Source organism: Pecten maximus, chromosome 19 (assembly GCF_902652985.1).
Source record: "Pecten maximus chromosome 19, xPecMax1.1, whole genome shotgun sequence".
Taxonomy (NCBI): Eukaryota; Metazoa; Mollusca; class Bivalvia; order Pectinida; family Pectinidae; genus Pecten; species Pecten maximus.
The window spans coordinates 9,449,127-9,467,690 of NC_047033.1; the positions used below are offsets into that span (position 1 = coordinate 9,449,127).

General features: G+C 41.6%; 1 protein-coding gene and 1 long non-coding RNA gene across 2 annotated transcripts in view; one reads left to right on the plus strand and one right to left on the minus strand.

Annotated features, from left to right (window-relative positions):
• The window catches only part of LOC117318008 (alsin-like), a 108,181-nt gene that overhangs the window by 9,207 nt on the left and 80,410 nt on the right, over nucleotides 1–18,564 (plus strand).
• Nucleotides 16,343–18,394, minus strand: LOC117318009. Its single transcript, XR_004530287.1, has 2 exons — nucleotides 17,249–18,394; nucleotides 16,343–17,216 (listed from the first exon to the last, which is right to left on the minus strand). It is a non-coding gene; the product is annotated as an uncharacterized LOC117318009 (long non-coding RNA).

Genomic DNA, 18,564 nt, shown 5'->3' on the forward strand with positions numbered 1-18,564 from the left:
AATTCTCATTCATTAAAGTTCTTCAAAATTCATTATCAACTGTTCTTACTATTTCATTCACTTTGATGAATTTTAATGAATATCATCTATGCATGAAAGTTCATGAATAGTTCATAATCACATATGATGAACGATCATGAATCTTGATGAATTTGTAAAATTATTCATAAAAGTTCATGAAGAGTTCATGAGAGGTATTTGATGAATATTCATGAACATTTTTTCATGAATCAAAAACTTACAGTATTCTTGAAAGTTCATGAATGATTCATACAGTATTCTTGAAAGTTCATGAATGATTCATGAATACCATCTCGCAGGGGCAACCAGGGCATCTGATCGACCTTGGGCTTCTGGAGTGTGTGACTTTAATTTTCTTTACACTATTAATAGTATGACACATTTAAATTTTCTGGGGCTCATTTACATATAGAGAGTGGAGCACAGCATTAGAGAGTCACTGTAATCAGTGGATAGTTTACCGGTTTAATTGCAGGTAAATTACCAGGCATGAAAAAACATGGTATTGATTCTCACATCATGTCATCTTTAACGTTAGGTTGTATGTAGCCAGAGTTTCCTCTGGCCCTGACACCATGTCTGGTGTAGCCCCAGTTTCCTCTGGCCCTGACACCATGACTGGTGTAGCCTAGCTGAGTTTCCTCTGGCCCAGGCACCATGACTGGTGTAGCCCGAGTTTCCTCTTGCCCTGACACCATGTCTGGTGTAGCCTACTGTTGTCACGCTGTGAGAGGGGTGAATTTGGGCCTATGGGGGGAAAACATAAGGCCAGCTTCAATGTACGTGTCGACCATGTTTATTTTCTTCCTTTCTATCCTCTAAACAACAAAACATAGGCCGGACAGACTAATTCCGGAATCAAGTACAAACTAATAAAATAATAATGAAATGGAACTAAAATATCCGGAAAAAGAGTTATCTACCCTTTGACCGTACATGAAATAGATAGAGATCTCACCGACCAGTATTAGCATAAACATAACATGCCCCTCCCCCCCTTTAAAAAATTGAACCCAGTGAAATTTAAACTGGTCGTGAGAAATCTAACCATTACATGTCATCAATCATAACTGTAGACTATAAAGAAGACAATGTTCATACAATGACAAATCAAAATTTAGAACCTGGAAATGTTCTGATAAATGTACATGATAACTATAAATTGGCAATACATGATGATGAAGCAAAGAAAAATTGCTTTCCCTTGATTCATTGCAAATACAATTTTATCAAAATCAGTAAATGAACATTCAAGAAAAATTTGGAAGGTAGGATTAGAAAAATGTAAAATATTGTATTGAATCCTTTTCATACAATTCTATTTTAATTAGTAAAATATCTAACACTCGCACACCCACTTCCCATTGAGCTCATTATGGATCATACATTTAACTTTTATACAAAATAGCAAATACTGAAAATATCTCTACAAGTTATAGAATGAAAAGACTGGGAATAAGCATATTAAGAAAACATGGAAGTTTGTTTTCTGCATTATAAATGGTATTCATTATTAATATAGCTCACTTGTTCAAATCAATGCTACACCATGTTCTGACAGAGTAAAATAATTATGCATTACATCATTACTTAAGGCATTATATTATCAATTCAAATATGAACCTCACTAAATTACAATTTGTTACCAGCTCAGAACATCATATATGGTAACAACCTATCAAGTTCCAGATTTAATATATGTCAATAAATTTAAACAACAATGGTAAATGTGTTCAGGTAATACTCAACTTAACGCTTATAAAATGAACCGTATCATCATGCTGTGTCAATATGACCATGTGATTGCAATTTATATATGTTGAGTATTAAACCTTCACTAAACTTAGATATAGCTTTACAATGCAAAAATTTACTGCATTTGGATCTCCAAAAATAAATCTTCATTGTAAGACAAAAAAAATGAAATTATTCACTACAAAATTACAAATCAATTATGACATCATACAAACATAACCCTTGATCCATTTGGCAACACTATTCCATTTCCATTACTTGTTCATCAACAGAAACATCAGCAGAGATTGCGCTCTTTATTATTAGTGTATTTCTGACATATTACTCTGAAAAACCTTCTTAAGATTAGGAAAATACTGATGTTTTGCAATGTAACAAGTATAGTTAACCGAAAACATAACTGGAGGATTATAAACAAAGTGCATAAAATATACAATAGTCAACCTCAATACAAAGATTATGCCAAAATATTCCTTATGGAAAACAGTTCAATTCCACAATGATATAAAATTATTATTATTTTAAAAGTACCATCATAGAAAAACATAAATGAAGTTATTGATCAAATGAATGCATGGCAAGTCTGTAACCCCTATGGTAGAACAAGTTATATATTTGAATACATATTATGAGATGAAAGGTGGCGGCTTGCGTTTGATAACCAACTTAGTCTTCGCATCTATTTTCGAAAGTGGAAGCCACAGTGCATTTTGGGCAGGTTCCCCAACAAGATGAACCAAAAATTCACATTTGTTGTCCTGATTACGTTTTGCCAACACCCGCTTTACTTTCTGACAACTCGAGTCTGTTGAAGACAGCAAAGGAGTAATATGGTCGTTGTCCCGAAAACGAACAGGTCGCTGGATAACACGATGTGGACGGTTAAGGTTAGATGGTAAAGTTGGGAAAAAATTCTGAATCCGGCTATGGCCTGGGGGCTCATGGTTGGATTTGGGAATTGAGTTAGTGTGTTCATCCGTAGTCTCGTCGTTGTCTGTGCCATCAACCTCTGTGGTTTTATCAAAGACCGATAATTGATCTTCTACAGAATGGTCCGTTGGTGCCTGGTCAGAGGGTGTTTCAGTATCCAGGACAGTGGAGTTTGCAAAAACGGACTCCTCTTGACCTGTGTCCATCTCTGTAGTAACGTCAAAAAGGTTAGGATCTCCAACTGGATGATTGTCATTTGTAGTAACTGGACCCATGAAATAATCTGTAGGTTCAGGCACACGAATGTATGCCAGCTTAAGGCGATTCAAATGTACAGGGCGATGTAATGTCTTCCCTGAAACTTTGTTCCTAAGGATAACTGTGTGTGGCGTAGGGCAACTATCAATGACAAATGGACCAGTGTATTGATTTTGCAATTTCTGACCCTTGCCGGTAGGTTCAGTTTGTAAGTAAACATAGTCACCTGGTCCAACGTCCAGTGGGTTCAAATTGGTGTTCATCCGTTCCAGCATAGAACGTTTTGCATGTTCTGCATTTTTGGTCACCTCCTGGCGAATCACATCAAGACGTTTGCTGAAGTCCTTGATATATTGGTGAATACATGTAGGAAGTCTTGGATAGTCGGTGTCTTCAACGTGGTTCGAGAGTGGGAACCGAGGTCTGTAACCATACACAATTTCATACGGGGAATACCGTAGGGTTCCGTTCACAGTATTGTTCATCGAGAAGATCACAGATGGTAGGACATCATCCCAGTATGATCCTTTCTGTACGAATGGTGTCATACGTTCTGCCAATGTGCGATGTGTTCTCTCCACTGATCCTAAACAGTGGTGGACAAAACTTGGGGTGTATTGTTGTTTGATGTCAAGCTGTCGACAAACTTCCTGAGTACATCGCGAAATGAATTCCGAACCTTGGTCCGATATTAGGGTTATGCACACTCCATATGTTGTAAACAGTGTATACAGGGCATGTGATACAGTTATTGCATCTTTGTTCGGAATTGGTAATGCAAACAACAATTTGCTGAATTGATCTACTGCAGTGAAAATATATCTATTACCCTTCTTTGTGATGGGTATCGGTCCATATAGATCTACTTGCCAAACATCGAAAGGTTTGGACGGTGTAGGGTATGCCACAATACTGGATTTAGTATGAGCTCGTGTTGTTTTTCTTTCCTGGCATTGAGGGCAAGATCGAACATAATCCGCAACTACAGTGGCCAACCGAGGAAAGTAATAATGATCTTTTATTGAGTCCACCGTATGTTGAATGCCTCCATGACCTCCCATGGGTGTGTCATGATACAGCTCAATGACCGTTTTGATCATTACGTCTGGTAGAACAAGTTGGTAGTTGTTCAAGGACTTGGTTCTTGTAGAATTCGCTTTGCGCGAGTGAAACAACAGCCGGTCAATTATTAGGAAATCAGCACTTTCTATCAAAATCCTTCTCGAGTCTTTTTGAGATTTTGGCAGTAATCCGTGCTCCAGATAGTCAACCATTGATTTACACCGAATATCTGAATGCTGAAGAGCAGAAATGGTTTCTGGATCAAAATGTCCCCGGGAAAACAAATCAATAGATTTTATGTTGGCTTTGGCCGAATCAATTTCAACAGAGCTTGAAGTAGAATCATTAATTTCGGTGTTTGAAACAGTCAAAATAGTCAGCGCTGTGTCCTTTCCATTTTGGGCATCCCCAACAGAAAAGTCATCAGTTGCGAAATCAACTGGTTGTGAAATGGTTTCTGAAGAAATATCTGTTGAACCAAGTTTTGGTGATGACAGCAAAACATCAGATTCCTCATAATTGTTCTGGTCAGAGCTCAGAATTTGTGGTGGTTTAATTGTTAAATCCACAGTTTGGTTCTTGAATGGTGTCTGATCAGCTTTCAATTTGTTGTCCTCATTGAAACAGGAACAATGTTGGTGTCTTGAATGTGAGCGTCTTTTTCGCACTAGCTTTGGTAGTGTTCCGAACATGTCTTCGGAATCACCATCATATCCGTCATCATGATTGTCCAAACGTAACATAGAATTTTGAGATAGATCAGGCAACAAAGAAATAGCAGGACGTTGAAACTGGACATTATTGACTTCCTTAAGAGCAACACAGTCAGATGAAGAGTCTGCAAACACATTTTGTAATGTTTGTTCATCTGGAAGTTTTATAGTGACAGGTTCCTCCTTTGTGTATGGGAAGTAAATGTCGTCTTCATCTGGACTGTGGAAGGTTGTCTTGGAGTTGTCAGGGTTACATCTCGACAAAGCATCTGGTACTACCATTTGTGTCGCTGGTTTATAACGCAGTTCAAAATTAAACTGTTGCAAAATTGCGATCCATCGTTCATAAATGGCACCCTTAAGTTGCTTTTGAAAGAGCGGCCGGAGCGCTTGGTGATCACACTCAACTACAAATGGTCGTCCTTGTAGGTATGTCTTGCAATCTAAAATGGCTGTTACCATACCTAAAAGCTCAAGTTTTGTTGGTCCATAGGACCTCTGGTATCTGCTGAGTGATTTGGACCCGAACCGGACAACTCGTGCAACAGCGTCCATATTGCTGTCATCAGTTTGATGTTTCTGATATAACATATATCCGATCCCATGAGATGATGTATCAACAGCCAAATAAAATGTTTGTTGATAGTTCGGGAATGCCAGTACATCTGAATGCACCAAGAGATGTTTAAGTTTTTGGAAAGAATCTTCCTGATGTTTGGTCCAATGAAAACGTTCACCTTTCCGTGTTAGTCTAATTAACGGTTCGGCAACCGTGCTGAACATGGGAATAAATTTCCTGAACCAATTAAACATTCCAAGTGTCCGTCTCAGTGATTTGAGATCTATAGGAGCAGACATTTCCTCAATAGCTTGAACTCTGTCAGGAGGTGGGGCGATCCCATCTTTGGATATGTGATGGCCTAAGAAAATGCAGGAAGTTTGTGCAAATGCACATGCACTTCTTTGGGCCAAGTTTCAGACCGGCTTTCTCGAGTCGTTGTAGTACCTCTGCAAGATCTGTCATATGTTGCTGAAAACTACTTGAAAAGACTAGAATGTCATCAAGGTAACACAAACATGATGCAAATGTGAGGCCGTGGAGTATCTTGTCCATCAGGAGCTGGAATGTGCTGGGTGAACTACTCAAACCCATAGGTATTCGATGAAATTTGTAAGTCCCAAAACAGGTGTTAAATGCTGTATGTCTTGCTGATTCTGGGTCAATTTTCATTTGAAAAAATCCTGAGCTCAAATCAATAGATGTAAAGTATTTTGGAGAAGATTCCGAAAAATGATTCTGTAAGTTCCTGTAAATTTGGAATCTCATATTGGAAATGTTGTGTCTGCGTGTTGAGGTATCTGAAATCAACGCAGAAACGGAATTGTGATAAACTGGACTCCTTAGTTATAGGCTGGCTAGGTGTACTACTTTGTGACCGCTTTGTTACAAGTACTACAGGGCTAGTAATCAGAATTTCTTCTGCTTCACTAACGGGCGCAATAATGCCTTGACGAAGCAACTCATCAAGTTGGTGACGTAGTACCTCACGTTTATCCGGTGGCATGCGGTATGGGCGTTGATACTTGGGCTTAGCATCATGCTTCAGCAAGATCTTGTGCTGTACTAGATCTGTAAAACCAAGATCAGGATTATCTTTTGTCACAAATAAATTTGCATGTTGAAGTAGCAAAGATTTCAGCGAACCTTGTTCCTCCTCAGTCAAATGGTTTGGGATACTTATGTTTTCAAAGAGAGACTTGTTAGAACTAGAATCCGCTGACTCAGATTGTTTGTTGATGTCCGATTTGAGTTCCACATTTTGTACGAAATAGTCTGAAACATCAGTAGCTTCATGGTCCACAGATGTGTATTCAAACTGGGCTATGTTTCTCCCTGGAAGGATGGTAATTGCAGCATTAGTAGGGTTCAGTAATTTCAGTGGTACAGTGTTCTCGCGCGAGACAGTTACAAGACTCTTGGCGACAAGAAGATGTTGATGTAAGGTGTAACTACTACCAGAACAAATACCTTGTGATCCATATAAAACATGTTTTGGGAGTTTGCCCCAAACAATCTGTTCTGAATTGGCCTGAATGACAGTTCGGTGTGTACATTTCACTCCAATTGATCCAAAAGTATATGAATGATCAGAAAAATTCAGAATCACTTCATTTTCTTTCAGGTATTGAGTTCCTAAAATCAAGGGATGTGAAGTGTTAGGTAAAATATGGACTGGAACTCTATGCGTATTTCCACAAACAGTTATCTTAACAACAGCAGTACCAATAATAGAAATAGTTTGATTATTTGCCAGGACCACTTTTTCATCTGTCAAGCTTTGAAATGAAAATTTTGCAAAATTTGGGACATTTGAATAAAATTCCTCACTTATGATGTTCAATGAACTGCCTGTGTCAATGAGAGCTGATAATTTGGTTGAATGAATCTGTACCAGTAGGAATAGAAATTGTTGTTTACTCTGTTCAATGGCTTTGATCTCTATGTTACCATTTGAAGCAGACCCCGTGTTGATTGAAGTTACTGGTGTCCTGAGGGGAAGGGTCCTTGGCTCCTCAGGTGAAAAGCGTTTCCCTGGTTTGGTGGTGGGTGTTGTGCCAATAAACGGCATGAAAGTGCAGGGTGCCCAAATTGAAAACAAAGCTGGCATTTTAGAAAGGATAGGGATTCGCCAACTCCATTCCAATTACAATCTCTACGCATGTGTCCTTCTGCTCGACAGGAGTGACAGATGATGTTATTATTTTGAACTTGCCTCTGGAAAGGAGGCTGTGCTTGGTACTGAGGTTGCCTTGGCGACTGTTGTTGTCTTTTCCTCGCCTGGGGATTTTGCTGTGAATCTGAGCTGTTTATAATGGTTAACAGATAACCTAGAAACAACATCTGTTAGTTGTTGTATCTGTTGTTTGATGTCAGTAAGTTCAGATTTTTGTGGTTGTGGGTGTAGAGTACTAGTGGCACTAGCACACATCTCGGCGGACTGTTGAGTTGAGAAGGGAACAGTGTCAGTCCGAAAACCATTTGCTTCTCCAATTTTAGCAGCTGTAAGTGCTGTATCGAGATCTCGTGGTAAACCAGCACGTACAAAAAATGATAAGCCACGAGGTAATCCTGCTAAAAACCTTGCCAAGACTTCATGTTCCGCTTTATGTATGAGTTGTCCCTTTTCAACAAGCTGGCAATGATAATCCTCAATTGGCTGGTTTTGCTGAAGAGATATTTTCTGAAAGTTCTCATTCTCTAGCATCATTTGTGGGCTATGCCAGTCAAGGGAGACAAATCGTTCGCAAAATAATTTCTTCAGGCACTCCCAGGTTGTTTTGGCACCAGTGTCTGATATACTGTTGAACCATGTTAATGCCGGTCCTTGAAGATGTAAATGAAAAGCTGCTATTTTTCTGTTATCATTGTCAGCTTTCAGTAAAATTGCATAAGATTCAAATTCTGACAAAAACTTGTGTCCATCTTCATGAGGGTATCCAGAAAACTTTTTACATGTTAATTTTGCCATGGTGTGAAGATCATCAGTGGCTGAATCTGTTAATGGTTCATAATCAGAAATACCAGTACTGGAAAAAATACTTGGGACATCAGGCAGAGTTATATTGTCTGGAAAGTCTGTAAAAGATACTGGAATAGACCTAGAGTTTTTATCTGGTACAAAACTGAATTCATGTAAAGCATTCTTTGCCAAAAAGTGTTCATCAAAAATGTGTAAATCATCATTGTCATCAGAACTTAGGCTGTTATCAGTAATTTCACTCAGAATGTCTATAGAAGTGCTGGTACTAATTTGACGAGTTGACATATGTTGGCCGGGTGGATCAGCAATATAGAATTAGTAGATAGACAGGACATTTCATACATATGTTGGCCGGGGGGCTTTACAACATAAATTGTACATGTATGACCTGTTAATATGACTTGCAGAGTTTGTATACATCCTGTATAATGAAATACAAATATGTCGGCCGGGGGGCTTTACAACATTATTTGTATACATATATATAAACATACTTCACACATTGTTCATAAGTTGCCAACATCCCACATATTATAATTCTCATAACATAAGTTAATGACACTGTAAGATGATAAGATACAAATAAGTCGGCCGGGGGGCTTTACAACAGTATTTGTATACACATATCACAATTAATGTTTATAATACACATGTTAAGCTCATGACAGAGTCATATAACATTTACAAATATGTCGGCCGGGGGGCTTTACAACAATATTTGTATTTTTGTGAACCAGGCCATCTTCAACCTTTGGTCTGGATGAATTCCATCTCCCATCGCACCATAGAAGAAACGAGATGTCCTGCCTCTAGATCTATGTACCCACATGTCTGTGTGGAAAGGAAGATGCTGGCCTGTGTGGGTTTCATTGAAATTGTGAATGAAGTCATTGTTGATTCGCATAACAAATTTTTCAAATGCTTTCTGATGATCAAAAGTAATATTGTTTATGTGTAAATTTGATTTATGAGGAAAGGTGCTTGCACATTCATACAGATGTTTAGGGGCAATTGTTCCAATAACAATGCGAGCAGATGGAGACACAGCAGAAATTAATCTATGAAAATCATTTGTAATTTTTCTATACAGCCGATCTAAAACATGTGGGGGAAGATCGAAAATATTGTCAGGTACATCATTGATTCCAAGGCATATAATACATAATTTAACTGAAAACTGGCTGGTATGATTTGTAATATAAGTCAAATGAGAAGAAATCTTGGATCCTGGTACAATATTGCAAAAAACATTCGGTTTAACAACAGTTTTATTTAGTCCACGAAGACGCGAGTCTCCCAAAATGACTGTAGTCATAACGAGAAAAAAAAATGTCACATGGCATTACATGGCGCGAAAAAAAACGAAAATGGATCAGCTAACACACAAATTAAATTGAAAGAGAATCCAAAGCACCGTAAAGTTACCACTTTCCGTCTCGCTGTCCTCAATTTAGATTCTCCACCATGTTGTCACGCTGTGAGAGGGGTGAATTTGGGCCTATGGGGGGAAACATAAGGCCAGCTTCAATGTACGTGTCGACCATGTTTATTTTCTTCCTTTCTATCCTCTAAACAACAAAACATAGGCCGGACGGACTAATTCCGGAATCAAGTACAAACTAATAAAATAATAATGAAATGGAACTAAAATATCCGGAAAAAGAGTTATCTACCCTTTGACCGTACATGAAATAGATAGAGATCTCACCGACCAGTATTAGCATAAACATAACACTACATCAGACATGGTGTAAGGGCCAGAGGAAACTCGGGCTAGGTTATACAATGTATATATTCCATCATTTAACATATTTTTGTAATTTTGTCACTTTATATGTTATCAAAACATAGAGAGGATTTCAACTATATTTGTTATATACATACATTTGTTATATTTGGTGCAAAACTACCGAGCTAATTTCCCACAGAGGGTGTGGTAAAGGCCCAGGTTTCAAATGTAAAGCTGATCCTGAACTAGACTGAGCTAAACTCCGCAGGCCAGGTATGGATAGTGTAGATAGTTAGAGCTTCCATCTAGAGTCCTGATCATGATCGAGGTCCCAGGATGAGTCCAGGCCTGATTGTTACATGTTTCCTCTTCAGTGTTACATTTACATTTAGTACCCAACAAAACTACGACCCACTGAGTCAATATAGGGTCGTGTGTGTGTATTCAGGGTCACAGACTTTGTTGAAGGAGGGAGGATTGTAGTGGAACTGGACTGGGTTGAACTCCGATGTCCAGGTAGTTCAAATGGTTAAGGTGGCATGGTACTTAAACGGAGTTGGAGTTGGTGACCAAACAGTTCATGGTTATAGAGCAATTGTATGCTGGATAGTTGCTTAATTTTGCAGTGCTGATATATCTTAAAGTATTCTGCTGTGAATATCAGGGGATATTTATATACGATATCAACATTGTGTCCCAACACTTCATCACTATAGCCCTCCAACTCTAGGTTGTGAGTTGGGACAGTTGCCTGGTACCTTTAGGTACTCTGGTTTTTCTACATCTCCAAAACTAGCTGGCTCATCCTAAATGAATCTGTCTGTTAATAGGACATTAAATAAAAGAAACCAAACTAAACCAAAGCTCAAGTTATATATCTAACACCCACACATTATATCTACCATGAATACATGTTATTACCAACTACATTTGTAATAACAATATATATATATGTTAGTATGAGGATCATTTCCTGATCCTGTATTGGAGTCCCAGGCCATTCTATGGCATTTTCCCTTTCCTGTGACCAATTCTAGATCTTGTTTCAAGAAATGTGTGTACTTGACATGGAGATACCTAAAATTTTGCTGTAAATGCCTGAAATGATTTGAGATGGAAACTTAAAAAAGGAGGGAGAAAGCTGAACATAGCAGATCTGTTGGTGGCTCTATAGATCCTGATTAATTTCTTAATGTACATAGAGGAACGGCTTGGCTGATCTCAGATGGATAATTGATTTATATATCCATGTAGTACTTTTTAGTTTTATGTGATAGTCCTACTTTTGTAAAAAAAAAAAAAAAAAAATGGCTGTATAACATGTCCACCATGTGGAAATACAGGTGGAAATTGTATACGATGTATGATGTACATGTAAAAGGCTTAGCAGCTAATTATACATAAATATAAGTAATAGAGTCTGCTTGTACTGAATGTTTTAGTTATATGTAATTAGTAAATGGATTTTTGATGACCAATTAAGGTATTTCTGCAAATGAGGTGTAAAACGATATATGATGGATATGCATTATTAAAGTTGACAACGCAAGCTAGAAAGTTTGCATCCCTTAAATAAATATTTTTGTGTACATGTTGTAACATCGAAGATATGTCAAACATGCTGATTACCCGGGGTAAATGTTCTGAACTTTGGTTTTATTTATAATAATTGCAAGCAAGTTTAAATTCGTTTTGAGGGAAAGCTATTGAAATGTCTTGGGAGACTGCCAGAAATGTGATCTCATTCATGTACATACATTTCGTACATGTTGAGATTTTCTCAGAGGTCCGTCTGAATAATAAATTTTAATTGCTATTACTGTTTGTCTAAGTGTACTGGGGGTTTGTGGATTTAAAATTGTGTAGCATTCTTGTCTACAATGTACAGTATTGTTCCTTTAGAATTCAAAATAGAATATTTAAAAAGTGCAGAGCATTGTTGTGTTTTAGGTTCATTTGGGCTAACAAATCTAAATACTACTATGTATCTAGACCTACAGAAACATCTCTGGATTTTGCCAGGTTCAAATCCAGAAGTCTGCACTGCGAGTTCCAGATTTGAACCTGATAATGTTTTTGAAAGTCTAATCTTTTTGGGGAAAATACAGAACTCACACTGCAGACTTCCAGAAACACTTTCAAGTAGTTGTGCATGGGCAGGTGATTGAAATTAATCGAAAATTAATGAAAAAAAACAACAACAAAAACTGATCGCTGATTATGATTTAAAAATCAGGAGGTCAGACTCCCGATGTTGGACACTAAACCAGGTAATTAATTATCAGTAAAACTTAGTCATATAAATCTGAAAAATGCAATTAAATCGAAAAGAAGAAGAAATGACTAGAGGAAATCAAAGGACACCACCGTGGTTCATATTGTGTGGGGTCCTGTATATAGTGTATGGAGGGTGGCTCAACATGGCCTTTGTAGGGTGATGCAAGGTGGTGTAGGATGATGTAGGATGGTGTAGGGTGGTGTAGGATGGTGTAGGATGGTGTAGGGTGGTGTAGGATGGTGTAGGGTGGTGTAGGATGGTGTAGGGTGGTGTAGGGTGGTGTAGGATGGTGTAGGGTGGTGTAGGATGGTACAGGGTGGTGTAGGGTGGTGTAGGATGGTGTAGGGTGGTGTAGGGTGGTGTAGGATGGTGTAGGGTGGTGTAGGATGATGTAGGATGGTGTAGGGTGGTGTAGGGTGGTGTAGGATGGTACAGGGTGGTGTAGGGTGGTGTAGGGTGGTGTAGGATGGTGTAGGGTGGTGTAGGATGGTGTAGGGTGGTGTAAGAGGTGTAGGACTGGTGTAGGGTGGTGTGGCTGCATGTAGGCTGGTGTGCTGATGTCGGACTGGTGTGCTGGGTGTCAGGAGGTGTCGGCTGCTGTGGGTGGTGTCAGGCTGGTGTACGGTGTGGTGGTCGGTGGGTGTCGGTGGGTGTCGGCTGGTGGGTGGGTGGTGTCGGGTGGTGTCGGCTGGTGTCGGGGTGGTGTAGGCTGCTGTCGGTGGTGTCGGCATGCTGTAGGCTGGTGTCAGGGTGGTGTCGGTGGTGGCGGGGTGGTGTAGGCTGACTGTCAGGTGGTGTCGGCTGGTGTCGGGTGGTGTCGGCTGGTGTCTGGTGGTGTCGGGTGGTGTCAGCTGCTGTCAGGTGGTGTGGTGCTGTCGGCTGAGTGTCGGGTGGTGTCGGCTGGTGTCCGGTGGTGTCGGGTGGTGTCGGCTGGTGTCGGACTGGTCCCAGGGTGGTGTCGACTGACTGTAGGCTGGTGTCGGCTGATGTCGGGGGGAGTGTGGGTGGTGTAAGGCTGGTGTCGGGTGGTGTCGGACTGCTGTACGTGGTGTGGTGGTGTAGGGTGGTGTAGGGTGGTGTAGGGTGGTGTAGGGGTGGTGTAGGGTGGTGTAGGGTGGTGTAGGGTGGTGTAGGGTGGTGTAGGCATGGTACAGGGTGGTGAGGGTGGGTGTAGGTGGTGTCAGGGGTGGTTGTCGGTGCTGTAGGATGGTGCGGCTGGTGTCGGGGTGGTGTCGGCTGGTGTCATGGTGGTGCGGCTGCTGTCGGCACTGTGTCGGTGTTGGTGGTGGGTAGGGTGGTGTCGGCTGGTGTCGGGGGGTGGTCGGGTGGTGTGGCTGGTGGTCCTGGTGGTGTCAGGGTGGTGCGGCTGGTGTCGGCTGGTCCCGGTGGTGTCGGCTGTAGATTAGGACTGGTGTCGGTGCTGTGGCTGGTGTCGGGTGGTGTACGGCTGCTGTCCGGTGGTGTACGGCTGCTGTCGGCTGGTGTCGGCTGCTGTCGGCTGGTCCCGTGTGGTGTCGGGTCGTGTCGGCTGCTGTCGGTGTGTCGGCTGGTGTCGGCTGCTGTCGGCTGTCCCGGGTGGTGTCGGTGGTGTCGGCCGGTGTCGGGTGGTGTCGGCTGGTCCCGGGTGGTGTCGGGTGGTGTCGGGTGTGTCTGGTGGTGTCGGGTGGTGTCGGCTGGTTCCGGTGGTGTCGGGTGGTGTCGGCTGGTGTCGGCTGGTCCCGGGTGGGTGTCGGCTGCTGTCGGCTGGTGTCGGCTGCTGTCGGCTGGTGTCGGGTGGTGTCGGCTGGTGTCGTGTGGTGTCGGGTGTTGTCGGCTGGTGTCGGGTGGTCCCGGGCTGTGTCGGCTGCGTGTGTGTCGTGGTGGTGTCGGTGGTGTCGGCTGGGGTGTCGGCCTGGTGTCGGGTTGGTGGTGTCGCGGTGGTGTCGGCTGGTGTCGGGTGGTGTCGGCGTGGTGTCGTCTGGTGTAGGGTGGTGTGGCTGGTGTCGGGTGGTGTCGTGGTGTCGGCTGACTGTCGGTGGTACAGGGTGGTGTGGTGATGTGGCTTGGTGTAGGATGCTGTAGGGTGGTGTAGGTGGTGTCGGCTGGTACAGGGTGGTGTAGGGTGGTGTAGGATGATGTAGGATGGTACACGGGTGGTGTAGGATGGTGTGTAGTGGTGTTGGTGGTGTAGGGTGGGTGTAGGATGTGTAGGTGGTGTACGGATGCTGTAGGCTGGTGTCGGGTGTGGATGGTGTGCGGTGGTGGTGGGTGGTGTCGGATGGTGTCGGTGGTCCGGGTGGGTGTGGTGATGTAGGCTGGTGGTAGGACTGTGTGGCTGGGTGGGGGTGGTGTCGGCTGGTGTAGGGTGGTGTCGGCTGCTGGTGAGTGGTGTAGGCTGGTGTCGGGTGGTGTCAGGGTGGTGGTAGGATGGTCCCAGGGTGGTGTAGGGTGGTGTCGGGTGGTGTCGGACTGGTGTAGGTGGTGTAGGGTGGTGTCGGTGGTCCCGGGTGGTGTCGGGTGGTGTCAGGCTGGTGTGGTGTGGTGTAGGCTGATGTAGGATGGTGTGGTGGTTGTAGGGTGGTGTAGGCTGGTGTGGGTGGTGTAGGCTGCATGTGGTGGTGTCGGCTGCTGTCGGCTGGTGTCGGGTGGTGTCGGCTGGTGTGGGTGGGTGTAGGTGGTGTCGGCTGGTGTCGGTGGTGTCGGGTGGTGTAGGTGGGTAGGCTGGTACCCGGGTGGTGTCGGCTGACTGTCGGCTGGTGTAGGATGATGTAGGATGGTGTAGGGTGGTGTAGGATGATGTAGGTGGTGTAGGATGATGTAGGATGGTGTAGGATGATGTAGGATGGTACAGGGTGGTGTAGGGTAGTGTAGGATGATGTAGGTGGTGTAGGATGGTGTAGGATGATGTAGGATGGTACAGGGTGGTGTAGGGTGGTGTAGGACGGTGTAGGGTGGTGTAGGATGGTACAGGGTGGTGTAGGGTGGTGTAGGGTGGTGTATGGTGGTGTAGGGTGGTGTAGGGTGGTGTAAGGTGGTGTAGGGTGGTGTAGGATGGTGTAGGATGGTACAGGGTGGTGTAGGATGATGTAGGATGGTGTAGGATGATGTAGGATGGTGTAGGGTGGTGTAGGATGGTGTAGTGTGGTGTAGGGTGGTGTAGGATGGTGTAGGGTGGTACAGGGATGTGTAGGATGGTGTAGTGTGGTGTAGGGTGGTGTAGGATGGTGTAGGATGGTGTAGGGTGGTGTAGGGTGGTGTAGGATGGTGTAGGGTGGTGTAGGGTGGTGTAGGATGGTGTAGGGTGGTGTAGGATGGTGTAGGGTGGTGTAGGATGGTGTAGGATGATGTAGGATGGTACAGGGTGGTGTAGGATGATGTAGGATGGTGTAGGATGATGTAGGGTGGTGTAGGGTGGTGTAGGATGGTACAGGGTGGTGTAGGATGGTGTAGGATGATGTAGGATGGTACAGGGTGGTGTAGGATGGTGTAGGATGGTGTAGGGTGGTGTAGGGTGGTGTAGGATGGTACAGGGTGGTGTAGGGTGGTGTAGGATGGTACAGGGTGGTGTAGGATGATGTAGGATGGTACAGGGTGGTGTAGGGTAGTGTAGGATGGTACAGGGTGGTGTAGGGTGGTGTAGGGCGGTGTAGGATGGTGTAGGATGGTGTAGGGCGGTGTAGGATGGTGTAGGATGATGTAGGATGGTACAGGGTGGCGCATAGCTGCGATAACCTAGCTCTGGACGGACAATTTCTACAGATGCCTGGAGAGAGCAGTGTAGACAGGGTATGAATATTCGTTCCAGGTGGCGCAGTATAATATAAAGCTTCGGTAGTATGTTGCATTAAGAATCCATTGACGTTGGGTCATTTTGTAGTGAGCATGTGATATATTAATCATTAAGATACAATAGAATCAGTCTAATAGCAGAAATGTGGTAGTTATATAACTGGTTACCAACTTTGAGCCAGGATTGTGTGGCCTTTGATGACATAAACTGATCCTACTGATCATTCTTGATGTGCGTGTGTGCTGTAACGAGTTAACATATTGATAAAAGACAAATGACATAATGTGGGATTCATTTTCTTTTATTTGATATGTGCACAGGATAATATAATATACCACGTATGCTTAGAACCAGTTCTGCTCATCTTTGTTATAATATATATAAAATGTGCAAGCTTATATACTTAATTATCAATAATTATTCATATTGAATATGAACATCATACATATACCTATATATGATAGGTGAAATAAAACGAAGTGCTTGTGGAAGGATACAATATCTTTTGAAAGTTACCATTCTATTTTAATAAGATTTGATGTTACTGCAATCATGAAAAAATCTTATGTGTGACAAATAAGCTCAAATAAGCCCTGAACTAATATAATAAGCACTGCACTTTTGCTTATGGTAAGAAAATCAGAAGAGTGCACTTATCATAGTTTAGAACGTTATATAAAAGTTTTGTTTTTATTTCCATGTCTCTAGAACCAGCTTAAAGGGGCATGGTATATTTTTAATAAAAAAAAACAAACCAAACCAAACCTTTCACTTAGGCGGCAAGGATTTGATTCCTTGATCAGACGTGAAAGTTGTACATGTAGGGTCATGCACCTGCCCGATCGTGTGTTTTATCTGGGTTCTTCTGCTTCTTCCCACAGCTAGTAAGACCCCTCAAATGCTTAAATCCGGGCCGACAAGTGCGATTAATATAAGTTGATATACATGTAACTTGTTTTTACAATTGTTAAAATAAATAAAGTTTACATGGTAGTATAATTGCAGCTATAATATCTGTGAGGTAACAATTACTTGACTTTATAGTTAAGCAAAGTGGATATACATGTTTCCTCTCCAAGGTGCATGCAGATCTACATGTTTCCTCTCCGAGGGGCATGCAGATATACATGTTTCCTCTCCGAGGGGCATGCAGATATACCTGTACCCTCTCCGAGGGGCATGCAGATATACATGTACTTGGCACTGTACTGAACACTAGCTTGTACTTGGCATTTGTATGGGAAAAAACAACAAATAACAGTAAAACCTTTCCTTAATAATAAGGTTACACTGCAATTCTTACGTTATAATTGTTTTTCAAACTATTCAGGATTATATGGGAAGAGCACAAGAAGCGTTAGCTAGGTCTAATCTTTCAATTCTGAAATTTCAAACATACAGAAAAACATCAACTACCAATCAAGATTTAAATAATTTCATGTAAATTGTAATCAAAATTAAGGTACATGTGTATATGATCATGATGATATTTATTCATTTAAAGCAGTGGTATAGGCTGCAGGTCTTTCTGGCTAACGCGATAATGGGTGCCATAGATCATGAGTTTGAGGCCCGGTTGGGCATGAGCTAGGGTAGTCTTCCTCCGGTATTTGTGTTACTAATATATGTTATATCTAATTATTAGCACAATGTATCATACACTATGTGTTGTTGATCCAAAGGTAAAGATTTGAATTTACTGTCATAGTTAATATAATGAATATATATCTATATGTATATATATACATGTAATATACTGATTTTAAAAGTTAACTTTATTTAACTGTCAAACATGTATTAATATTTTTGTGTATTACATGGCAGAAAATGTGTCCCTTATATATTATATTTTAACAAGAATTTAGAATGGTGATGATTTGATATTCAGGTGTAGAAAAACACATTTCTTTCTCACGACATGACTATAGATCTACATACAGTACAACTTTCGCAGACTTTGCACAATCCACCCATCCATCACAGCTGTGGACTCTATAAATGTATATAATGCATTCTTGCATAAAGTTAAATTTATTTTCCGCACATTTGTGCAATTTTTGACACTTAATATGAGAAATCCTTTGTAAATTTCACTTATGAAATTGTATCTCGATCATTAAAGGTTCAAGTAAACTTAAATTTAATTATTTAATATATAATCGTTAATATGTAAACTGATACTGATATGTATTCCAATAATAGCACAAGATACCTATGTACTGTTCTACACAAGGGGGATACAGTATATATAAAAAGAGGTTACACAACGAGTGGTTGTTGGATATGGAATTTATTTCACACGAGTAAGTTATTTTTTAAAAGTTACAAAAGACACGAGCTTTAGCGAATGTTTTTTGCAACTTTTAAAAAATAACTTACGAGTGTGAAATAAATTCCATATCCAACAATTTCGAGTCGTGTGACCTGTTTCTACCACAATAATATCGGCTTGAATCAAAGGGAAACGTGGCCAAGTATAATTTCGCGTATGCAAATAAAGTGTACCG